Source organism: Spodoptera frugiperda, chromosome 4, assembly GCF_023101765.2.
Source record: "Spodoptera frugiperda isolate SF20-4 chromosome 4, AGI-APGP_CSIRO_Sfru_2.0, whole genome shotgun sequence".
Classification (NCBI taxonomy): Eukaryota; Metazoa; Arthropoda; class Insecta; order Lepidoptera; family Noctuidae; genus Spodoptera; species Spodoptera frugiperda.
In genome coordinates this window covers 10085620-10109868 of record NC_064215.1, presented here as the reverse complement: position 1 = coordinate 10109868, position 24249 = coordinate 10085620, and the positions used below count along the sequence as shown (strand labels likewise).

At 33.7% G+C, this 24249-nt stretch overlaps 1 protein-coding gene across 2 annotated transcripts in view; it reads left to right on the top strand.

Moving 5' to 3' along the window:
• Positions 1 to 2726: 2726 nt before the first annotated feature.
• Positions 2727 to 24249, top strand: part of LOC118272572 (prolactin-releasing peptide receptor) — an 89031-nt gene continuing 67508 nt past the window's right edge. The window contains exon 1 of one of the 2 annotated variants that reach the window (XM_035589158.2): positions 2727 to 3121. The gene's annotated coding sequence lies outside the window, so the exon portion shown is untranslated. The remainder of the gene's footprint in view (positions 3122 to 24249) is intronic. The other variant, XM_050693476.1, reaches the window with a different exon arrangement.

Here is a 24249-nt window from a genome sequence, read left to right as displayed (position 1 = left end):
AATAAGCCTCCTTCTGGCGCAGTCGGGTAAAAATATTGGACGTATTTTTTATTTTGTCATTTAAGATAATTTTTATTATAATTTTCGTGAGACATACTAAATTAATTATTATGTTATCGGCTTACTCACGTAACTGTTTGACGAGGAACTCGACCAGTTTCAAGCCATCCTTGAGGCCCATATTCATGAGCAGCAGCAGCATTCCGCGACACACGACGCGGCGATTGTCTCAACTCGAGTTTCGCGCCCATTGCGCCCTCTGCCTGGAATCATGCCACGTCACTTAAGATACCAATACTTAGATAAAACCAATCAAAGTTAAGGAGTGGTAGCAAATACCTATGTCATTTCTACGTATAAGTCGTACAAATCTATCTACCCATTAAGGGAACATAAGACATATCTTCTAAGAGCTTCATCAGAAAAAAAAGAGATTCAACAACATCGATATGTTATTTGAACTTTTTATTTCGCCACTCCGTTCCGTCTCATGTCACTCGATTTCACCGCAATGAACTCTCAGCTTTACCGCAAGTCATATAAAAATGCAGAACGGAGCTATCGTTATATCGAAGGCCAGTACCCTTAGTACAAGTTTGCTTTACGTTGAAAAACGAAATGTCAGCGCGTTCGGCGGTCTGATTGGTTGGTTCATTCGCGCCGGCCATGCTTTCATATTAAAGCGTAAATTGCACTGATCTTAATTGACGAATGTAAACTTCACAATGACACTTTTAAACTTATTGCGAACGAGAATAAATAATAGAAAAATAAGGTGTTCTAACGGCGCATTCCAATAAACTACTAGCCGTAGAATTTTGACACATTTTGTATGGAGCTTATGTCAAAATTCTACGGCTCGTAAGCAAATTTACCGATCGGTAGTTTATTGGAATGCGCCGTTAATGTATCGCGCGTACGGCGCTCTGATTGGTTGGTTCATTCGCGCCGGCCAATCAGAGTGTCGAACGCGCTCTCGTTTCGTTTTCGTTCATCGTAAAGCAACCTTGTACTAAGGAAACTGAACGATTGAGGTATCATGATCAGGAGGTAAGGAAGTAAGTACTAGAGATAACAGATGTGGAGCATCTTTTAAGGCAATGATGGCTTGTAATGATGTTGATATTGGCAGTACAGAAGCAAGGTTTGGAGGCAAAATGTATTAGGTTAGTATGATAATATTGTAATGTATGATACTTTTCTTGTTGATATACGATGTAGAGGAAGGTTTTATTTTTATTTATGGGGTGTTTATTTTTTGTTAAAGGTATCTACTTCTGCGTGTTGTTTTACTTACTGCTTGACTCCTATTGGTCATAGCGTTATGTTTTATCACCTATAACATTCTTCGATAACTGCAGAATTCAATATAAAACATAAAAATCAAATCGGACCAGTAGTTTCGGAGATTCGCGTGTTCAAACAAACTAACAAACTTTTCAGTTTTATAAGTATGTTTTTAGAAGCATTAACACTTTTCACCTATAACAATGATGAAGACGTATTAAAACAAAGTGGTAGTCACTTTTCATACACATTATAAGGGGACAGATGTAAGAAAAGCCCCCATGGCTCATTATTAATAGCACTGCCTTAGGAGTGGAATGTCGCGAGCTCAAGTTTGACAAAACGTGCACTTAGAATGATTTAATGCCACCATCATTGATCAAAACAGTTGAACGAATGTATTGTGAAGAAACTGACATTAAGTCTTTGACTGCCAATAGAAAAATGTTAAAGGCAAATCCTCCGCTAACGTCGGTCACCGGTGACCCCCGTAGCGTTTAAAGTGTTAAGTAAGATTAAAACTTCGATTAATTGTAAAAACGTAAGTTCATGTTCATAAATAGAATTGAAATAAAAAAAAAGGAATTCTATTCCGTTGAATATTTTCATAAACAATCGTAGTATTGTTCTCTATTCATGATAATTTTAAAATGCAAATGAAATCCGAATTCCAATTTTAAATTATTTTTCAAACGCTTTCTGTCATAATCTTGTCATGGTTATCATACGATTGTCTGCATATACGGTCTAAAATTATTGGTAAATTGGATATCAACTAAGAAAGATATTACAATCAGCATTACTGCAAGAGTACTTATCCTTATAACCAAAATAAATTTAATTCAATAAGCATCTATTTTCTTTATCAAACATTTATAATTGCAGATGTTTCTGCAAAACAATTTTTTGCATCCTATTTAACTATTTCAGTCCATCACTATTATCAAATGCTTCAAATCCATTTAATGATTGATTGCACAAATTACTCTAAGTTTTGATTATGAAAAATTATTATTTCTTTTTTTATGCAAAATTTGGCACAATGCCAATGAAGCAACGGAACTCAGTGTCGGGAATTTCTTCAACAATTGCCAAGTTGGAATAGCGTTATCATATCTCAAAACTCTTTTACTAACATTTGTACCTACACGCAAGAATTTAAGAGGTAAGTTTCCGATAAAAACGACAAAACGCTCAACGCGCCTACGACACAGAAACATTATTAATATTTTCTCAAAGAAAAACAATCTGAATAACATAAAACACGCATATTTTTCACAAAACAGTTAAGCTTATTTACGTTTTACGTTTAAAAAAGGTTTTATTCAAAAACAGTTTTCCAAAGATAATATAATAAACTCGCGTCTAATGAAAAAGTGTTCACTAATCTTTATGGTTTACATTTTCAAAATAAGAACGTAGGCTGCGACGGCCAGTGTAGGCGAGCGTTCTCCACGCTCAGTCTGTATACAGCTGGCGGGCGATGCGAACCTCTGTACCGGTATCAGTCGACAACAACACGATAAACAGCAAAACTTGGCTGTAAGCTATATCTCCATAGCCAGAGACAGTACTAACATAAAACGACTTGCAATAATTTCCTTCTCGATAATCCAGCCGTTCGAATTTTAAACAACTTTGAGAACTATTTAAAAAAGTGCGTTCGTTCTTTCATTTTTGTTTTTAGACGTTGCATATATTTTTTTTTAATTTAGTGATAGTTTTGTAAATAATTAGACAGTGAGTTTGACGTTAAGTATTAAAGATTATTTGTTTGTGGAGTTTTACGTGTGTTTTAGTGGACCAGCTGAATAAATAAGGCGCCTCGATAAAGGTTTGTGATATTTTTCTTTTTTGTTTAGTCTTAAGATTTATTGTTATTGCACAAATTACAAAATATTGATTAATGATTGATGTTAAAATACGAAAAATTAAATGATAAAATAAAAATAGGAAAATTGTGATTCTGGATGCAGAATAATTTTTACGTTAAAATCGGTTAACGGAAAATTTTCGGGAAAAAATGTGGAATCTCGTCAACGGAAGATATAACATCAAATTATATTGTTTATAAGTTTACCGAATAATTTATCAAATAATTATTGCGTTTCTTTCATTTTCAAATAAAATATGTATTGTTAGTGGATTAGTGGAAATATGTATTAAATGAATTAGTAGTTATTGATAGGTACGAGTATGATACTTGCTTCTAATTAACAGAGTTTGTCAGATATTTACCTATTCCAAGTCTGTATCTCTACGTTCCTGTGTAGGTACATTTATTAGGATTGGAGCATAGATAACTAGGTAATTAATTACCGTTTAAGTATCACGTTACTATTTATTGTAACATATTTTTACAGAAGTGATAGATTTTTGTTTAACGAGAAAAAGTACAGTTTATTAAAAAATCGTTGTTTTTCGTACTTACTCGTATATCATTTAATATTTAGTTTTTTTCTAAATGATCTGTGGCAGTCCATTCGTGTGCTATTTATTTTATTTATATACACTTACGTTTGTATTTACAGTGTGTACTTGTAGAATAGGCCGGCTTAACCGCCGTACTTAGGGACATTTAAACTATTCCTTTATACTGATTTTGTTCCAAAAATATTTGGTAAGCATTATGTTGAGCAATTATAAAACTGACTCTGAGGGCGGCAGTATAGCCTGTATGGAGAGTTCACCATTGGCTTTCAAAAGCTTTATTACTTCAATCAGAATAACCGGAGTACTAGTACTACAACATGTGTTGTAACTGTAACAATTATTACTTTTAAATTATCTTTCTTTCTTTCTTTCTTTCTCTTTCTTTCCAGTAAATAGCATTGATCACGTTACCTCTTCAACTTTACATCACTCCCACAAACTCGTCCTAAAATTGTCGCCTTCCCTTTACGTTTCACAATTAGTAACACTAAACCCGCCATTTTAATTCCGTATAACAGGAAAATCAAGACATAAGAAACTTTTAACGACTAAAATCTGGTTCCAAAACTAAGTTCCGTAATGTCATTACAGCTTTTCGAGTTCATTTCGTCGTCAAAAGAGCTGGTGACACGAAAAGAGTTCATTTTAATCAAAAAACCCTTTAATCAGACAGTTCTAATGTCAAATTTTGCGTATAAAGCAAATGGCCGTTGTAATTTTCCGTATGCGGAAAAAACGGTCATTTTTTTTTAATCGCTATTCTAATAATTATTGACTTTTTTCGAATAACGTAGCTACCTAAAGAGTTTTAATGATGGTTAGTGGCGATGCTATTGTTTTAAACCAACGTAGCTACCTAAAGAGTTTTAATGATGTATGTTTTAAAATTAAGAATTTTATGTAACGTTCGTTTTAGTGTACTCATTACAAAATTATTGAAATAAAACCTTCAGGTTTTGAAAATGAAATCAAGTTTATCTGTTATTATAACTTAAATAAATGTCTACCCTTGAGACGTTAGAAACATTATAAATAGATTTTAGTGAATTTTATAAGTATTTACAGTTGTAGCTAAGAAATAAGAGGTTAATCTTAGTACTTATCTAAAACTTTTACATAAACGTCACTTAAAGACACATTCAAAATCCATCTCCTTTACAAATCAAAACAAAACAAAGCTTAATGAATGTAGAAAATAATTCCATTGTATTAGTAAGTGCGTTTAATGAGGCAATCAACGGGAGGGACGGCTCAAGCCATTAACTATAAGGGACAACCCACTTAATTGTTTACTTAAACTAGTATAAGAAGTTACTTGGTAAAATCAATAGAATCCTTTGCGATTTTACTATGGGAATTCAGGCACAAAGGGTATATATGTAGATTGAAATGGGTTTAAACATCTCAAGAGAACAGACAGACAGATATTGTTCCGTTGAAACTTTCACCTTCAAGATTTTGGTTTTGATTTTTGCTTTGAAGCAAAGTAAAGTATTGTTATAAAAAGGAAATACACAGTATGAAGATTAATGCAATACTTGTAGTTTTATTTAAGTCATATGATCATATGACTTAAATAAAACCACAAGTATTGCTAGTCCACAGAAGCATAAGCTGCTTAGCTTTTCCAATAAATGAATTAATTTACAGTAGATTGTGGTCTCTATAATCTTACTTCTTACGAGTATTATAAATGCGAAAGTTTGTGTGTATGTTTGTTACTCAATCACGACAAAACGGCTGAACGGATCGAATTTATATTTTAAACAGGGATAGATTATGGTGTGAAATAATACATAGCTTACTTTTTATCGCAAAGGAATGCGAACGAAGCCGTGTGCAGAAGTTAGTTGGATATACGAAAAAAAAGGTTTTCTATTAATAGTTTTATCTCATGTTTCTTAGCCTAATCATTATAATTAGTATGAAGTGGGTGTACCAACGTATTTCGCTAACATTTCGAAGGCAGTCAGGAAATTGGTACCTATATATCACGATCGGCCCTACTATGTTACGTTGTATAAATATACATGCTCTTATAAATAAGGAAAATCAATAACGAAGTGGAAATGTACCAACTTCTTTTTTCTATACAGTGTGTAAACGGATCGCTCCCAAATGCCGCAAATTAGGGATAGTATAATACGAGTTTTATGTTAAAAATTTTAAGGAATACAATGTTTCTTTTAGGTAATAATAGTTGTAATCAACTGCTTGAAGCTGATGCTGCACGAATAACACGAAAACTAAAACAATTAAATTTATAGAAACAAAGAAAATTTTTAGTAATTGTCGTGAGCATTCCGTTTACACTCTGTATTTGTCATTAGGATTTTCTTCTGTGTCGTAAGTGCATTCACAAACATACAAGTTCACATACACATGACACCCAGATTCAAAACAACAATTTGTGGGTCACAAAAATAGTTGCTCCGTACGGAATTCGAATCCGTTACACTTTGAGCCGCAGCCGGTTGCCCAGCCACTGCGCCAACCATCCAGTCAACTATATTTGAAAATTTCTCAAATTGAATATGAAACCTGAAATGATTTACTTTATTTAGAAGTCACAACCAACGAGATATACTTAGTAGAGTTTAGCAGTAAAAAAATCTATAGTAGGTATCTAGAGTTCAATTCTTATCAGCATAACCAATACTTTCATGTTACAGATAGATTCTCCTGATACCAGGATTTGGGTCACGGTGTGCCATTGTAAAATATGTTTTATTGATAGGATTACGTCTTCCATAGACTCCGCCTGTTAGTGACAACAGGAAAACGAAGTGCTTCCTAGGTGAACGTGAAGTTGTTTTGATTTATCTTTATTTTTCTTAAATTACTCTTTAAAAAGAATCTTATTATTATGATAGAAATACTGCTCTGAAGATAGGTATTCAATAGCTTATTGTTACATTTTAACAAACTTTTAGTGTAACAAAACTTAATTCTATTAATTTTGTAATTCTATACTAGGTAAATTAACTATGTAGTATTCATATTATGAGAATTCAATAAAAAAATATGTTTATTTTAATCAATACAATACACATTGATAAACAATAGGAAAGATGACAGAGTATGAAAATTAAAAAACAATTTAGTTCGTCAGTTAAGAAATAAAAAAAATATCAGATGAGAATTTTCTTTACTTTGTCATATAAGATAACAATGCTTAGATAAAACGAATCAAAGTTCAGTAAATGCGTCATTTCTACGTATAAAATGTACCTAGAACTGACTGCACGCGATATTTCAAATCGTTAAATCTTCGAAAGTATTTGTTTCCGTAAGAAAACAAAAAATACGTGTCTAAAATTGTAAAATAATCTACAAGACGAACAATAAAATGAAAATTAGTCATCTACCCTATTCGAGTATCCGGAGCTGCGGACTACCTAGCGGGTTTACCGGGGCTTCGGCTCGAAAAGCAGGAGAAGGAACGGGGTGATTTTTGTCAGTAAGAGTCTGACACTCCCTCTCGCCTCGCCCAAGGCGGGAGAAGTCATTGGATGATTTTCCCCATACATAATAACATACATAATTATGTACATACATGCATAACATTAAAAAAAAACCCCTATTCGAGTCTTTCTGCAACATACCTATTAAATAAGATTCACAATATGATACAAATCACTATAATCTACTCTATAAAAAAGCGTTGATATCATGTATCGCTTCAAAAAATTCCAAGCTAACAAGCAGGTTCATTAGCCATTCTGTAAATGGGCGGGATTAGCTCACAACTGCGCCGATGAATAGCAGCCATAAAAGACAAAAAAATGTTTTAAAGCTGCCAGTATAAAAGTTCCGTTTCGATGAAATAAAAATGCATTTTTTTTTATTTCCAATAATTCAAAATGGCGTGTGTGGTTTGAACGTGGAATTAATTTTATGTTCAAAGAAATTATTTCACTTCTAATTATTCATTATTTTAATTGAACAATGAACGAAATATTTTTGTTTTTCCATGAAAAAGATGTTCCATGAAAAATACCGTACTGATTTGACAGTAAAAATACGTTCTGTTGTTTAATAAAGACTTATTATAAATTTTAAAAGAAATAGATAGTAGGTGCATTAGCTTCGGATTTGTACTAAATAAAAAAAAACATCTAGGTACCTAAGGGGTTACCTAGCTCGAAAAGCAGGAGTAGGAAAGGGATGGTTTTTAGTCAGTAAGAGTCTGACACGCTCTTTCGCCTCGCTCAAGGCGGGAGAAATCACTGGATGACCCCAAAAAGGTACCTAACGGGTATACGAAAAAAAATGTTACGATCCCAGTTTTTATGTAGTTTATAAAACTTTCCATGTATCAAAAGTTTCCTGGTAGTTATCCCCTCTAGCTATAGGGCTACAGTACTGTTGCCCCAAACATTTATTATTAACTAACTTTTTTCGTAGTTTTACTTGTCTGAAACATTTACAATTTTTAAAACTTACGAAATAGCTCATAGGCTTTAGTACTATAGATATTTATATAAGTTTAATAAGCCTTATTTACCTACTAAAATTTGAATAGTTCCCTTCTAGAAACACACAACACAAACTTTTACAAAAACCTACTTTATAAAATAAGTATGTAGGTTTATTTTCCATTGAAACCTGGCATTTAGCGGTACACGCATTTTAAAACTCAATAGTGAATTCTGTGCAAAGAAAACTACTAGCATTGGAAAATTCTCGAACAACGTGGGTGCGAGTACAAATATACTATCGCATTCATACAATCAGTTATTCAGTTAGACTGCACGGTTGGCGCGTTGACTGGGCAACCGGCTGCCGTGCTACGTGTAGCGGGTTCAATTCCTGCACGGATTCCAATTTCCAATAGTATAGTAGTGATAGTGGATCACTCTTTGTGTGATCCACAAAAAAAAATCACGCTGAATCTACCGAACGCATTTTTATGATGATATTTGGTATACAGACAGAGTATGAGCTGACTTGGATGATAAGATACTTTTTATCTCACGTAAACGCGAGCGAAGTCACTCCAAAAAGCTAGTATGCAAATAAGTAAATATGTATCTAGGAAAATAAAAACACAATGTCAATGTAAAGAAAAACAACAGAAGCCATTATGTCTAATATTTATGTAACAATTAACCAGGTTTTATTGTAGTAATATCTGTGCAAAGAAAACTAGCATTGGAAAATTCTCGAACAACGTGGGTGCGACTACAAATACACTATCGCATTCATACAATCAGTTATTCAATATCGAATATATATTCGACACTATATATACAAGAGAAACTCGAAACTGTGAGTGGGCGTCCAATCGTTCAACCTATTTGTTATCATACCCTTTAATTCCCTAAACAAAGCATAAATTTGTTCATTACAAACAAACTTTTACTAGGTTATTCATACATAAAGTTTAACTGACATTTCGAAGTATTTTGTTCGAGAAATTTCCGTGGAAACTGGGAACTATGCAGTTGTTTGTAACTAAGAGGAATTCTCGGAATAGGGGATGTGACATTAAATATTTTATAATTATGTACAAAGAATATTATGTTGAATTTAAAGATTAACTAAAATAATTACGGTTTACTCACGTACATTAATGGAGAAATGGTCCGTCTAAATCTCTCTATCGAAATCTAAAGATTTATAAAAAACGGCATTAAGATTATTTTATAGTAGCTACTGCCAGTGCCTTTGTTCGAGTTTCCGTAGGATAAAAAGTATCCTATCACCCAAGTCAACTCATACCCTGTCTGTATACCAAATTTTATCAAAATCTGTTCAGTAGTTTCAGTGTGATTGACGAACAAATATCTAAACAAACAAACTTTCACATTTATAATATTATTGTGAAGTGTGATAGTGTGATTGAGCCAATCATGTACGTGTATGTACCTACGTTGAAACATGGTGCCTCTTATAGATATATTATGTATTTAATATTTCTATGGCGCCTCCCCAAGCTTGATAGATAATGAGATGATGTGCAATCCCTTTATTCTGCCAGAATTAGTGTGACAAATACAGGTGATATGTTTACATCACTTAATTTTTTTAACACATTGTCCCACAATAGGGTTTTGTCTTGTATCGTGGCTACGTTTACAAACATACAAGTTCAAACAACAAACTTATTGCTTGTTGAGGAAAATGGTGTTAACAAAAATACCTAACAACCTAGAAAATCTGTTACTTAAGTCAAACAATTTCCCTTTTAAAATAAATCCTATAGCTTAACAATCATGACAGGTAACCAACTTTGAAAACAGTATAGTCGAACAGTTTTATCAATATTACAAATATCAGTTGCCGAAAACTGAAGTACTGAACACTCAACATGGTGTTTCACTTTTAGATAGTGCCTCATAATATATGATGACATCAAACTTGGCTTAATTGGAACTTCTCAACATATTGATAAAAGAATGTACGGTAATGATAACGTGTAAATATTCTGTAAATAAAATACATAATGCTGCCGGTTTCAGAGTAAAGAGATAAGGTTGTATCGCCTTGTTCTTTTTTCTTAGTTTTTTTCTCGTCACGTTGAGGTTTTGTGATCGAGTTTTATGTGCTGTTTTGATAGTCTAGTGCTTGTTTATATAATCCGGAGCTGCGGACTATCTAGCGGGTTTACCGGAACTTTACTGGAACTTAAAAGCAGGAGTAAGAATGGAGTGGTTTTTAGTTAGTAAGGATCTGAAACTCATTCTCGCCTCGCGCAAGCCGGGAAAAGTCATTAGATGATTTTTCACACTAAAAAAAGTGCCTGTTTATACAATATGTGTATGTTTATGTAATGTACTTGATGTTTTGGTGGATGGTAGTATTGAGTGATTCAACTTCTAATTAAGAGTGATTTTTAATATCTGTTAATTAAACTTGGGTATTTAATTTTAAAATCTTGGGCTTGGAAAAAGAAGGCAATCAAATTAAAAAAAATAGATATTATAGTTAAATACATTGAGACTATTTAAGGAACAGTGAGTAAAATTCCCCAAGAAAAAAAAGATCCTCCGACTAGACAAAGTCATCGTGGCTGGCGAACTTTCTGCCTAAATGTTGTTCGTTGTGATTTTGCTATCCATGTTTATTCGCATGTAAACTTCATATGTGTGATGTAAGATTTATGACATCATCCATTAAATTGTTCGTCGATCGTCGATGTGCGACTTCTTCATCTGTCACTTGTCATCTGTATGGCCACAACTGAATTTAAAGTTAAATAAACTTCATAAACAATAAAGTCCATTTTAATTCCACCTTTTATCTGAATGTAGACAAAACAATCACGACAATATTCCGACATGAAAATTGGCTATAGACGTGACACGTGGGAGTATGAAACTGTAATCCGTCTATACTCCGCCTACTAATTCTGTGAATAACTTCGTTCTGTGATCGATTCATATTATTGTCAAATGTTACGTTATGTTTTGCAAGAGGATTAGTCTCATTTTCTCCCACACAGGACATGATTCTTTTTTGTTTGGGCTCTGAGTGTGAAAAAATTGATTCTTGTGTAAAGTTCTGCTCGATTTCCGCACGAAGCAACTCTTTGTGTAATCCACAAATCGTTGTTTGGGGTCTGAGTGTCATGTATAATATGTATGTGAAATACTATGTTTGTAAACGCACCCACGGCACAGGAGAAAATCCCAGTGCGGGGCAACGTATTTAAAAAAAATATCACGTTGAAACTACAGAACGGATTTAAATGAAATTTGGTATACAGACAGGGTATGAGCTGACTTGGGTGGTATAATACTTTTTATCCCACATGAACGTGAACGAAGCCGCTGCTAGAAGCTAGTATGCAAATGATGTAAATTAGTAGCTAGGAAAATAACAACACTGCGCCAATGTAAAGAAAATTAATAGAAGATAGAAATCTAATAATATTTAATAAATGTAACTTTATAACGATTAAAATCTAATTACATAAAAAACTTGCAATAAAAAACAACATGATCTAGTGTTACTAGCTCATGTTGTTTTTTATTGCAACTTTTGAGTGCGTGTGTGTACACTCGACAACAAAAAGAAAATAAGAATAATTCAATACAAACCAAACAGAATATCATATCTCCAAAAAACATACGTAAAATAAATTCAAACAGATGAACAATGAGCTCAATATTCTCACAAAAGGACAAATCTCTTAAGATTTCAACGTCTTATCCTCAACTGAGATGCTGAACGACATACTCTACCATCTTTACGTAAACTGTAAAGGATCACAATTGATCGCCAGTCTATTTTCAGCTCAGATTTATTGGAAATAAGGTACTTTATGCAATTGACTTATTCAGACAATTGTCCAGTCTGCAAGTGAAAGGAGATTAATTTAATGCTTTGTCTCTCTCACTCTTTCTCTTGGCATGGTAAAGGGAAAGTTTTGTTGAAAGTTTAGTTTGAAGATTATTATTTCAGTTAGACTGAACAGTTGGCGCGGTGGCTGGGCAACTGGTTACCGCGCAACGTATAGCGGTTTCGATTCGCGGAGCAAATCTTTGTGTGATGCATAAATTGTTGTTTCGCACTTTAATTTTTGAAAGTTACTTCAGGGGTAAAAGACGTGACGATACGAGCAGTATTTTTATGAGAATAATTTATTTCTCATCAAGGAGTTATTTCTACTGAAATTAAATCACTTTTAAATATAACAAAGATGTTTATGATGTATGTTTTCCTAAAAAGGCACAATAATACGCGTGTCAAGTGGGCGAATGTGGTTGGTTATAGAAACCCAGTGGGTTGCCATTTCCTTATGCCGTTACAGTACAATCCTACTTACATCGTTGACGAGGGTAATTTATAGCTTTATTATAAGGAATATTTCTAGTATGTGAGGTAATGTGGGTGTCATGTATCACTCTGTATTTGGTTTGGGTTAGCAGAATCGTAGTTATTATTGCTTATATTATATTGAAGGAAAAATAATTGCTGGTAATTTCATTTGTTCTTATATGGGACTAGCTGATGCCTGCTAACGTCCCTAGCGTGGATTACAAACTTAGTGAGTTTGTGAGTTGAGTGGCGTTCCATAGTCTCTGCTTACCCCCATGGGAGACAGGCTATGTATGCATTGTATCCTTGTTTGCGAAAAGAATGGCAGATTTGTCATAAGTAAGTAGTACTTAAACAATTTACTCTAGATAAGTGTAGTTGGCCAGGTGAACGAGCAAAATGGAGGTTACCTAGAACCTTCTGAAAAACGCATCAAAATCGGTTCAGCCAAACGCGAGATAATCGCGGACAAACATACATAATTAAACACTAAATCTTGTCAATATACAATCAGTATGTTGCCCTAAAAAATGGGTTTTTTGTATATTCATACAAAAAGTCCGTCTGTTAGGGCAACAGGTAAAAATATGATTTCCTTACGAGGCAGTCAGATAGATGTTTATATAAATTTAGGTCTTTTGTCCCATAGAAATCTTCTTCATAGGAATCTACATTTTGGAACGAGCAAATAGCTTCACTACAGAACTGACCGATAGACAGACATTTTTTAATATTATATATTTGATTTGACGTTCAAAAGTGCCTTTCCTGTCTAATTGAAATAAACTGAGTTGAGTCAGATTGGACCTTCATTCTCACTCTTCGACCTTCATCAGGTCATTCAACTTTATTCATATTTTATTTAAGCATACTATTAGTCTTGCTTAAGGTTACTATTATTCTTTATTATGCGTAGGTTTATCATAACAAAAACTTCAAGGAAAAGTTTGAACCAACTTCAGTATTATATATACATCAGTAATTCATGAATTTCAGGCACTAAACATTCAGTATAATATTTTAGATGAATTAAATATTTGAATATGGACTATGTACTTTCTTCTGAAAAAGTTTCAGTAGACATTCATGAATGAAAATCTTGTGGGTGGTTAAAAATACAACTAAAACTGTAATTTTCCTTGTAAAATTAATAAATATGATGAAAGTAATGACCTACATTTACTTATGTTCATTAACATAACCTCACTGTTTATTCTGAAGGGATAGATAGATGCGTGTTCAACTTATATAATAATGTATAACCTCACGCCTGTATCCCATGGGTGTAGACTGAGACAATAGAACGCCAATTGCTACGAATCTTACATACGTCTTTCACTTTATCAACAGTCATCAGTCTTTTCATGCATGCTCGCCGGATAAGGGTTTTAATTTGGCCTTTCTTTAATATATGGCCAATTTGGTCTCTAGATCTCCGTCTAGGGCCCTATTCATATCCGCTTTGTATATTTCTTTCGTAAATCTACTTTCATCCATCCTTTCTACATGTCCAAATGTAACATTCCCTTTTCAATCTTTGTCACTACATCGTCTTTTTTTTGAGGACGGATTATCATCCAATTACTTTTCCCTTCTTGGGTGAAGCGCATAAAACAATATGATTATTTGTAAACGAACTGTTAAAGTATAAAGTATCACACCGAATCGGTTCATTTATCTTAAAACATACCATTTGATATCATCTATTTTTTCCTGTTTCGTACGTCTATCTAATGTAACAATTGTGTTATGTAACTTAAACAATGAAGATGACTTTGTGATAAGATATACATGTTTCATGTATCTATTTATCTAAAGACTGGATTAAGGGTTTATATGTACCAGATCCAGTACATAAAGAATCTTGACGTCTTGATTTCCTGCTTGAATTTGAATGTGCGTCAATGAATAACATTGATCTTTCGTGGAGGTCACAAATACATGTGATTGATAAATGTAGCTTAATTTTAAACGTAGGTCTTCATGCTGTCAATATTAAAATCTTTTCCTAAATATTTTACAAAATAATTTTAAATAAATTATGATACGTTTCCTCACACTAAGGTAGGGATCGTTTACAAACAATACAATTTTACATACACACTACATCCATACCCGGAACAAAAATTGTCCTGTCTACACGTTAATTTGCAATTTTTAAACTTTTTTAATAAGCTAAAACATTCTGGACTCAAAGAGTTGCAAGAAATTGGATACAAGTCATATGATAGATTTAAAGTGATTGATTCAGATTATTGTTGAAGTATCTTGTTATTTTCCGAAGAGGTAAATTTGATTGGATATTTGATATTTTCTGAGAATTCGTATCACAACCTGCATTGAGCAAGCGTGACTGACTAATACTCAAACCTCCATGTGACAAGAGTCCTTGGTCAACAGTGGCCAATAGACTGTTGATTTGAAGTCCATTCAACTTTTAATTACTTTACAAAACCAAGAAAACTTTACCACATTTAAACCAAAACTTTTTAAAAATGTTTAAAATTCTATACACAAACGAGGTTTCATTTGAAAACGTTTTACACGTGCACAAAATTTTCAAACTCGATTAGGTTGTGGCACCTGTGTTTAAGTGGGGAAACTTGTACTGACGCTCTTTCACCGACGGATCAGCTTTTAATCTTCAAAGTTTACCATACAACGTTAACTTTTGATTTTTTTTTTTTTTTTTTTTTTTTTTTTTACAAAAAAAAAACGTTACCACACTTTAGGATTTTCTCCTGTGTCGTAAAATGCGTTTACAAACATACAAGGTTTCACATGCACACGTATGACACCCAGACCCGAAATTTTCAAACTCGATTAGGTTGTGGATCACACAAAGAGTTGCTCCGTGCGGGAAACTTGTACTGACGCTCTTTCACCGACGGATCAGCTTTTAATCTTCAAAGTTTACCACACGACGGTAATTACTAAATTGAATGTTTGTTTTACAGTTTAAAACATAGTTTCTCTTTTTTTATTTTGAATAGTACCTAGTAAGAGGTGTAGGTATGTTAATTATTACTATGAGGACAAATATTCAAAAGCTCAGTAAAGTACTATTAAAGAGATGCATCGGCCTATGTCTTATAGTGTTTATAACAGGTTGATGATTTTTAAATATCCCTTAAGACATTGACCAAATATAAATGAAAGGAAACATCATGACAATCATCAAATTATCTACATTTACTGCTGAATATTGGCCTACTCCAATGACTTCCAGATTTAATGCATACCAGAATTAAAATCATTCTATCAATAAAAAATATCGTCACGCCTTTTATACCCGAAGGGGTAGGCAGAAGTGCACTTGCACATTACGGCACGTAATGCCACTGTACAATGTACACCCAGTCACCTATTTATCATTATTCTATCATTATAAACTAAAAATGACCTGCCTCGAAAATTTATACCTAGGTTCAGAAGAATATAAGATATTTGATTTAATGTAAGCATTAATAATATGTATCTAGTATCTATCTTTGAAACAACGAAAGACACATACATATGTGCAGTTAAAGTAGAAGTTTCATTCATATTTTATGATAAACAGCTGCTTACTACCGCTGCGTTGTGTTCAATTTCCTTATGCATTTACACTGACACAAAAGGGAATACACTATTTTGTCCTCAGCTAAACTTTGGCGAAAAGTAAGAGAATATCTTGTAACACAATTTGTAAACTAAAGAGTCAGCAAACATAATTTATAATGTGCTATATTAGTGTTGTTCGTTAATCGTACAATGGCAACGTAAGGGACGGATCGAATTGATGAGTATCGATATTATCAGTTTGGTGTGATGAGTGTAGTTTAGTCTCAGGTCCATTATTTATGATGTTCATTTACAGATCAGAAAAAAAAATGTGTAAATCTTGGATTTGCAGACCCTTCTCTTCGCCATCAAAAAAAAAAAATACGTATACTCAATTACGTATTTCGTATAATAAAGCTTAATATTATTAAGTTTTCTCTGCATACTTAAAATATAACATTCTCAGAACCGAATCATCTAATAAAACACAGAACGTTGTATCAGCAAACATTTTGACATCCGCTTCCAAATCCGTCTATTAAAAATCTTATTGCCAACACATTTTACAGCGCAATAAAAATGTTTTGCCTACTTTTTAGTAAACAAACATTTTACTGCCTCGGGTAAAGTATTATTGGCTATTTAGGTTCTTTGGAAATTATCTGTTACTCTGTCAATTCGCAACCCGCATTGAGCAAGCGTGGTGATTAATGCTCAAGCCTTCTCCGTGCGAGAAGGAGGCTTTGGTCAGCAGTGGCAGTTCATTTGTTACATTACATTTAATTTTTTATCTGTAAAGTATAAGTTGATTATGAACCTTATTGCTTAACAATAAATTCATAAAATACTACTCAAAACCTAACAAAATAAGTGCTAGTATCCCTAAACTTTGTCCAGAAAATAAAGAGCATAACATCGTAATGCACTATCAAATAATGTCGACTTTAACTGAACCACAACACAGTCCTAGGAGACAACTTTACATCTAAATAACTACTAAACGATAACATGTTGCACTATGCAGACTAAGTTACAGTAGTTTTAGAGCTGAAATGGACCATATATATCTGTCTCTAAGGTCCAATTTTGCAAGCACAGTTCAAACAAACATTAGCTAAACTCGTTTACATACGGGAGACTAGAATAGCAATTGTAAGGTTTCAATTACTATCTTGGATGGGTTTATGACATGGGAGTCGTGCCGAAATAGGGTTTTAGGTCAGTTACTTGTTTATTGCTAGGCTAAAAGCAGTAGACGTTTTGTTAAATAATAATGTTAAGCTCTGCTTCTTACAATAAGTTCAATAGCGGGCCTATTTGTCATCTTCCTAATCTTTCCCACTCCGTCTCCTTAACAACCCTTAAATTCCTAACCTCCAAAAGGCCGGCAACGCATTTGTAACGCCTCTGGTGTTTCGGGTGTCCATGGGCGGCAGCGATTGCTTGCCATCAGGTGATCCGTCTGCTCGTTTACTGGCTTATACCATAAAAAAAAGTAATATCAAAACAACAATGCAAAAAGTACAAAAATGTAAAATGACAAAACTTTATTTTTAACTTCAAGTCACAAAGACCGCGGTACACAAAGGTCTTAGCAGTAACCTTTAATTTCACATTACACATGATACGACTAAATCCAATAATACCATGATCCACGATACGTTATCTTACGGACTTAACTGTGCTCCGCCACGGTTTCTGCAAACATCTCCTTTATCACACGCCGATTGATAAGAAAACGCATGAAGTTTTTTGATGAAATGTTGTAGAAACTCACGGTATTTAAATATGGTTTTAAAATATGGAATGAGATGTTGTCAGCGGTATTTCCGAAGCGATACGGTCTCCAAACCTTCAAGATAAAAGTGTAGTTCTTTTTAAAAGGCCGTCAATGCACCTGTTACTCCTGTTGTGTTGGTCGCTTGCCATCAGGTGATCCGTGTGCTTCTTTGCCTCCTATCCCATAAAACAAATTCAAGAGTTATGGTATAAATTTAGTTTGAGTAAGATTTGAATATGACCATCTTTCAAAGTATAAATTCAAGTTTTATTTTGTAACTGAAAATATTTCTACCCACTAAAAAACTCGTTGGTCGAGTGGTTAGTCGGGCGGGCAAAGAGTTTCGAATGTTCGATTCCCGGCAAAATATTACGAGTTTTTTCGGTTTTTAGAAAATTTCTCAGTAGAGTCTGGAATGGTGCCCAAATATGGCAATATGCTCACCCCCTATTACATGGGACTTATTACACAAATGATGAAAAGTGTACATTGTACAGTGGCATTACGTGCCGTAATGTGCACCTCTACCTACACCTTTGGGGATAAAAAACGTAACGTAACGTTACGTTGCTAATTAACTCAAAATTACTGAACACTCAAGATATATCAGAACCATAATGAAATTCGACATTATCTAGTTACGTTCTCCGATACAAAATTGATTGTGTACCTTTATAACTAAAATCTACAACAAAATTTGATCTCAATCAAACCCTTTGTTTTTATTTAACTTATTTTGTTCGTGATTGTACAAATATTAGTTTGGTTTATATCTGAAATTAGGTCTTCAATAGTCTGGGTTTTCATCTTATTCTCGTAGGCGATTTGAGTAAGCTGTAGCTAATAGTAATACTTGCTTCTACCAGCGGCTTTGCACGCGTTCCCGTGGCATAGAAAGTATCCTATCACCTAAATTAGCTCATACTCTGTCTGTATACCAAATTGTAGCAAAATTCGTTGAATAGTTTCAGCGTGATTGACGCACAAACATCCAAAGCAAATAAACTTTCACATTTATAATATCACATTCGTGAACAGTACTATCTCACAGGTTGCAACTACTGAGACAGTACCACTTTTAGCTAGCTAGACTCCTGTGCTCCTTATAGTTATTATATTATCCATTTAGGTAACCCACAAAAAAACAAAGTACATTCTGTTAGGAATAGTCGTTAGTTTAGGCTTATACAACGTTTAGTTATACATGAAACGTCTTGTAAATTAATCATAATTTAATTTAAGTGATTCTCGGAACTAGTGCTTGAGACTATGTTCATACAAAGACACCTAAATTCTAAGAATGTCAAGTGGTTAGTCCTTAACGAGACAAAGGATAAATAAGTTTTAATGTAAACATCTTCAGAAAATTTTCATTAGTTTAGGAGCCTGTTGCTATGCGATATCAGCTAGGCTATTCTTTAACTTTCCATTTGAAACATTTGTAGTGAGGTCCAACGTGGTACGCTAGATTATAGTAGTAAGTTTTCATAAATAAATAAATTATGTCATTCACTAATCTTAAGTATTTATTTGTGATTACAACTTCCAAAGAAAATGAAAGATACTTTTTATTGTTTCCTTTTGCTACCGAAAATTATTTAATTTAATCAAATAGCATGTAAACATTAGTGGAACAAATAAATAGTACAGTCATCGTGGGTTTCTATTTTAATATTGACATAATTTGTTAAATATAGTCAGTGTCAATTTCATATTTGCTATTATAATTAGCATTCGAATATCATTTGGCAGTTTCCTATACCCTCGTAACCACGCGTGAGATGAAACACCGTCGTGTTTCAAAGTCATTCGACACTGACAGTCACTTTCTCATGAAAATTTTCAGTGAAAAAAATTTATATTATACTTATGCAATAAAGTATTTATTCACGTGCAAGTCGACTTAAATAGACTAAAAGGTATAGACTCATTGGTTTCCTAGAAACTTAGCATAGAAGTTTTTCCAAGTATAATTATTTTATATGCGTGGGAATGTAGGCATCTGGAAATAGATCAATAAATACTAGGTACGTAGTTGCAATTGCAAAAACACCTACACACGTAATTACGTGTGTAGGAATTTATCAGTATGAAACGTAGGTATAGGTAAAGCTATGCTAAGAATAAATGCAAACTATAGTCTATTAAGTAAAATAATTCAATCGTTTTGACTTCTTATTGCCTTGTAGACTGTTTTGATTACTACTCTAAAGTGCAGTAATACATACTTTAAAGCCGAATATTTATTGACCTCAATAGTTACATATGTAGGTGCACAAGAGAATAAAATTACTATCCTAACGCCTATTTTTCATTCGGAAAGGTCAACATTGGTAATTGTAAAGATACGTAAACACTTAGTTTTCTATAAAATATCTTCAGACTGAATTTCAACTTAACCAAAACATAGGTACTTAAATAAGAGAAACATGCATACGCGTATTTTACCTAAATAAAATAATTAATAAAATAAATGAGGTACTTCATGTTTTCGTATTAGTTTTCGAGGAAATGTACAACTGTAGTACACTAAACCAATTCACATAGACAATGTGCCGAATACATAAACATCAGAAGCTCACGTATTTATTTAAAACTAGTGGTCGCCCAGTGGTCGAAATTCGACCATATACGATTTAATTTACAATACCACTTAACATACGTTCAAGGATAATTTTTATTTAACTCAAACTCAAACAAACTCTTTTATAAAACTCTTTTCATATGAGACGTGAGAATATCATCGCAATGTCTATAGATTTTGACGTTTTGTCAAATACGATCAGATACTATGCATGTGTGTGTAATGTTTTATTTATTGATTTAATGTACTTTATAAGCATTATTTTTGAAAAATATTAGCGTCCTGCACTTCTCCTACACATAAACTATAAGTGTACCAAATTTTATGCTCCTACGTCCGCGCAATTTTCGTAAAAAGCGGTCCAAAGTTTTTGCATCACGTATTAATATATAGAAGATCTCCTGACACGCTAGTTATACCAAACCTAGTCTCGACCTTTGTCTAAGTAATATTATATTAGTTCCCATTAGTCTCTATACGCTAGATTTCCTAGGCTAGACAATTTAATATCAGCCATGATTGAATCAACGCTAGCCAAAATTTCCTGCCTATCGGATAATATTGTGGAGATGAGATGATACACTTACATAATATTATGTATATGTACTGTATAACTACAGAGTTTGGTTGTACCGAATTTGGTTAGCAACACGATTTGCGGTCACACATTACGTATACAATTATGTATATAGTTTTAATAGGCTTTTTCTAAGGAGGGATGGTCAGGATAGTCCCAGGCGAACCCGCCAGGTAGTCCGTAGTTCCGGGTCGGTCATCAGCCCTTTTTTTAAGGGGGGAAAATCATCCAATGGCTTCTCCTGCCTTGAGCGAGGCGAGAGGGAGTGTCAGACTCTTACTGACTAAAAACCACCCCATTCCTACTTCTGCTTTTCGAGCCGGAGCCTCGGTAAACCCGCTAGGTAGTCAGGTCATCAGCCCTACAGGGAGTTTTAATCTCTATGAAAGTCTATTGAAGAACTATTATCGTATAAATTCGTTATATCTTGGTAGTTGATAAAATGTATTTTGTCCAAGGATTCAGATCATTTGTAAGAGCTTATCCTTAATCCTTAGGGCTGAAAGTGGTTTTACTGGTCGTTATTAGATACAGATACGATTTAGTCTAGTTAGATATTATGATGTTATTTATTGAGCAAGTTGATTGTCTGGATTTTGTTTTTATTTTCGTTGCTCTAGGAATATTAGTATGTATAATGCGTATTTATACGCTATAAACAAACTTTTTAATGTGTTGAAAACAGAAATAAAGAATATTAATTGTACTACTTACACCTTAATTATTTCAAAATCTAGCTTATGTCCGCTGCGGCTTCGCTCTGCCTTACCTTAAACCTATGTGTTATTCGGGATGAAAAAATACTTATTGCGCAGTTAAAGTTAACTGTGTGGTATAACGCAGCCGACATCCCGAAGCAGCCGTTCTAGACATCGATTGAAGTAACAAATATCAACACAAACTTTCGCGTGTATTTTCGCGTTTATTAAATTCTAAATACCCCAAAAGGGAACATTTATCCGTACCAACAACAAGGAAGTAATAACAATTAATAAATATATTAGCAATAACACTTACGACCCCTAAACCCTCAAGAGTGAGACTTAACACTAATATACATTTAATTATTAATTTATTCGCAGAATAATTTGCTATAAGGAAGTATTTAGGGGAGTATCATCAGTTTCAAGTATCAATTTAATTAATTTGTACCCTGTCCTTCTCCTGTCGTTTCCAAAGATGACTGCTATTTTAAGGTAAGCGTCCACAGGCCCGCATCGTACGCATCGCACGCAACTCAATTAGAAAATAGCTAGTCTAACTTAACAATTTTAAGGGATTGGTATTTATTTCGATTTCATATAATATACATGAACTAGTTTCTGTTAGCGGCTTTACTCCCGTGTGCTCCGTTCCATATAAGATAAAAAATAGCTTATGTTTTATTCCAGACCATAATCTACCCCTGTTCCAAGCTTCGACGTGGAGATCCAAGCCGTTAACTCCTTCACGTCAAGAGTAACAAATATACATATTTTCACTTTAACCTCTAACATAAACAAACACCAAAATTCCCTTCACAGTATCCTACTACCTATCATCATCATCATCAGCCAGAAGACGTCCACTGTTGAACAAAGGCTCCTTAGTCCTCGACTTAGAACGTCAAGCCGCCACCTTTATCCACTGGCTCCTTGCGACTCTGACCATGTCGTCAGTCCACCTAGTGAGAGGTCTGCCTACGTTACGTCTTCCAGTCCTACTACCTACACAACATTATAATTAAAAACATCTCCCTTCTCTACAAAATGAAGTATAATATTTATATTAAAATCAAAATTGCTACTAGCTACATCAGCTTAATTAGGTTCCTGCTAATGAAGCAGAATTCTCAGTACGACCTATTGAGTTCCGCATATTGGTTGAGTTAATTATTCTGAGCTGTTTATGAAGCTGCGCTGCACAAATTGAAATGTACTTTAGACCTATTTTGGGAATTTATCTGAATGTGTTTGGACTGTTAATTCTGATGATTAAACTTTGTTAATGCATAGGGGGTTTTTAAACGATTTGAAAAAAGGAGGTTCTCAGTTTGATCTGTATGTGGGTATGTATGTTTGTGCGCGATTATCTCGCGTTTGGCTGAACCGATTTTGATGCGGTTTTCAGCATAATATTTTGCAGACCCAAAGATTTTTTTTAGGAATATTAGGACTTAAAAATAATGTAGGTGACAAAAAATTTCTCGGTTCCCTTTTTAAAAAAAAAGTAATTTTGCTCACCAGATTGCTTAAATGTCAGATTTGTAGCGAGTTGCATTTTCATATATAGAATAGAGAAAATATTTATACAATCATATATATATACATAGATATATTAGTATAAATACTTAAATATTTTGTACTAGTCCAAGTACGAAACAAAATAATCGATTGGTCCAAAAAGCCCAAATTAGTTCTGAGAGACGCGATAATTACAGGCCGATCACGTTGTGTAAAACTCCCAACAAGTACCTAATTGTATCCACTAGGTCTTTTAGAGTATTAACTTGACTTGTGTTTAGTAACTGTGATTAAATAGTAAGTATCTTTAGTCTTTAGTTTCGTCTCTTGTTTTTTTTGGCGGTAGGACCAAGTTACAGAGCGTGCTTTTCAAGGTTAAAGCATAAAGTAGTGCTTGATTTATACAATAGATTATGATTATGATAGTAAATTAGTCAAATTACAATGCGTGATAGTTGCACATATATGGCACTATGTCACATTAGGTATGACAAAAAATAAGGACTAAAATATTTATAAGGACCATTTTTTAAGGGTTAAAATCATCCAATCACTTCTCCTATCTGGGTGAGGCGAGTGGGAGTGTCAGACTCTTACTGACTAAAAACCACCCCGTTCCTACTCTTGCTCTTTGAGCCGGAGCCCCGGTAACCCGCTAGGTATACCGCAGCTCCGGGTATTATAATACCTATTGAGTTCCTATACCTATCACCTATCACCTTGACTGACCTACTAAGAGAATCCTTGAATTCATAGTTGTATGGAACAACAAGAAACAAATAAACCTTTGTGTTTATTATACTTTAGCTATAAAAATAATTAAAATCGTACATTGATGTCGGAATATAGGCAATGTAAATTGCTGGGAAGCTAAATGTGTTGTCGTAAAAACAAATTAGTGTTTGGTATCTCAGAGTGGCAATCAAATAGTAATCAATAGGCCTGGTCAGTTGGGAAACATGATGGGTGTTGGGCGACTGCCAATTTACAAATGTAAAGGTGAGAACACAAGATTAGTCTGAAGTTTGTAAGAACACAAGATTAGTTTGAAGCTTTA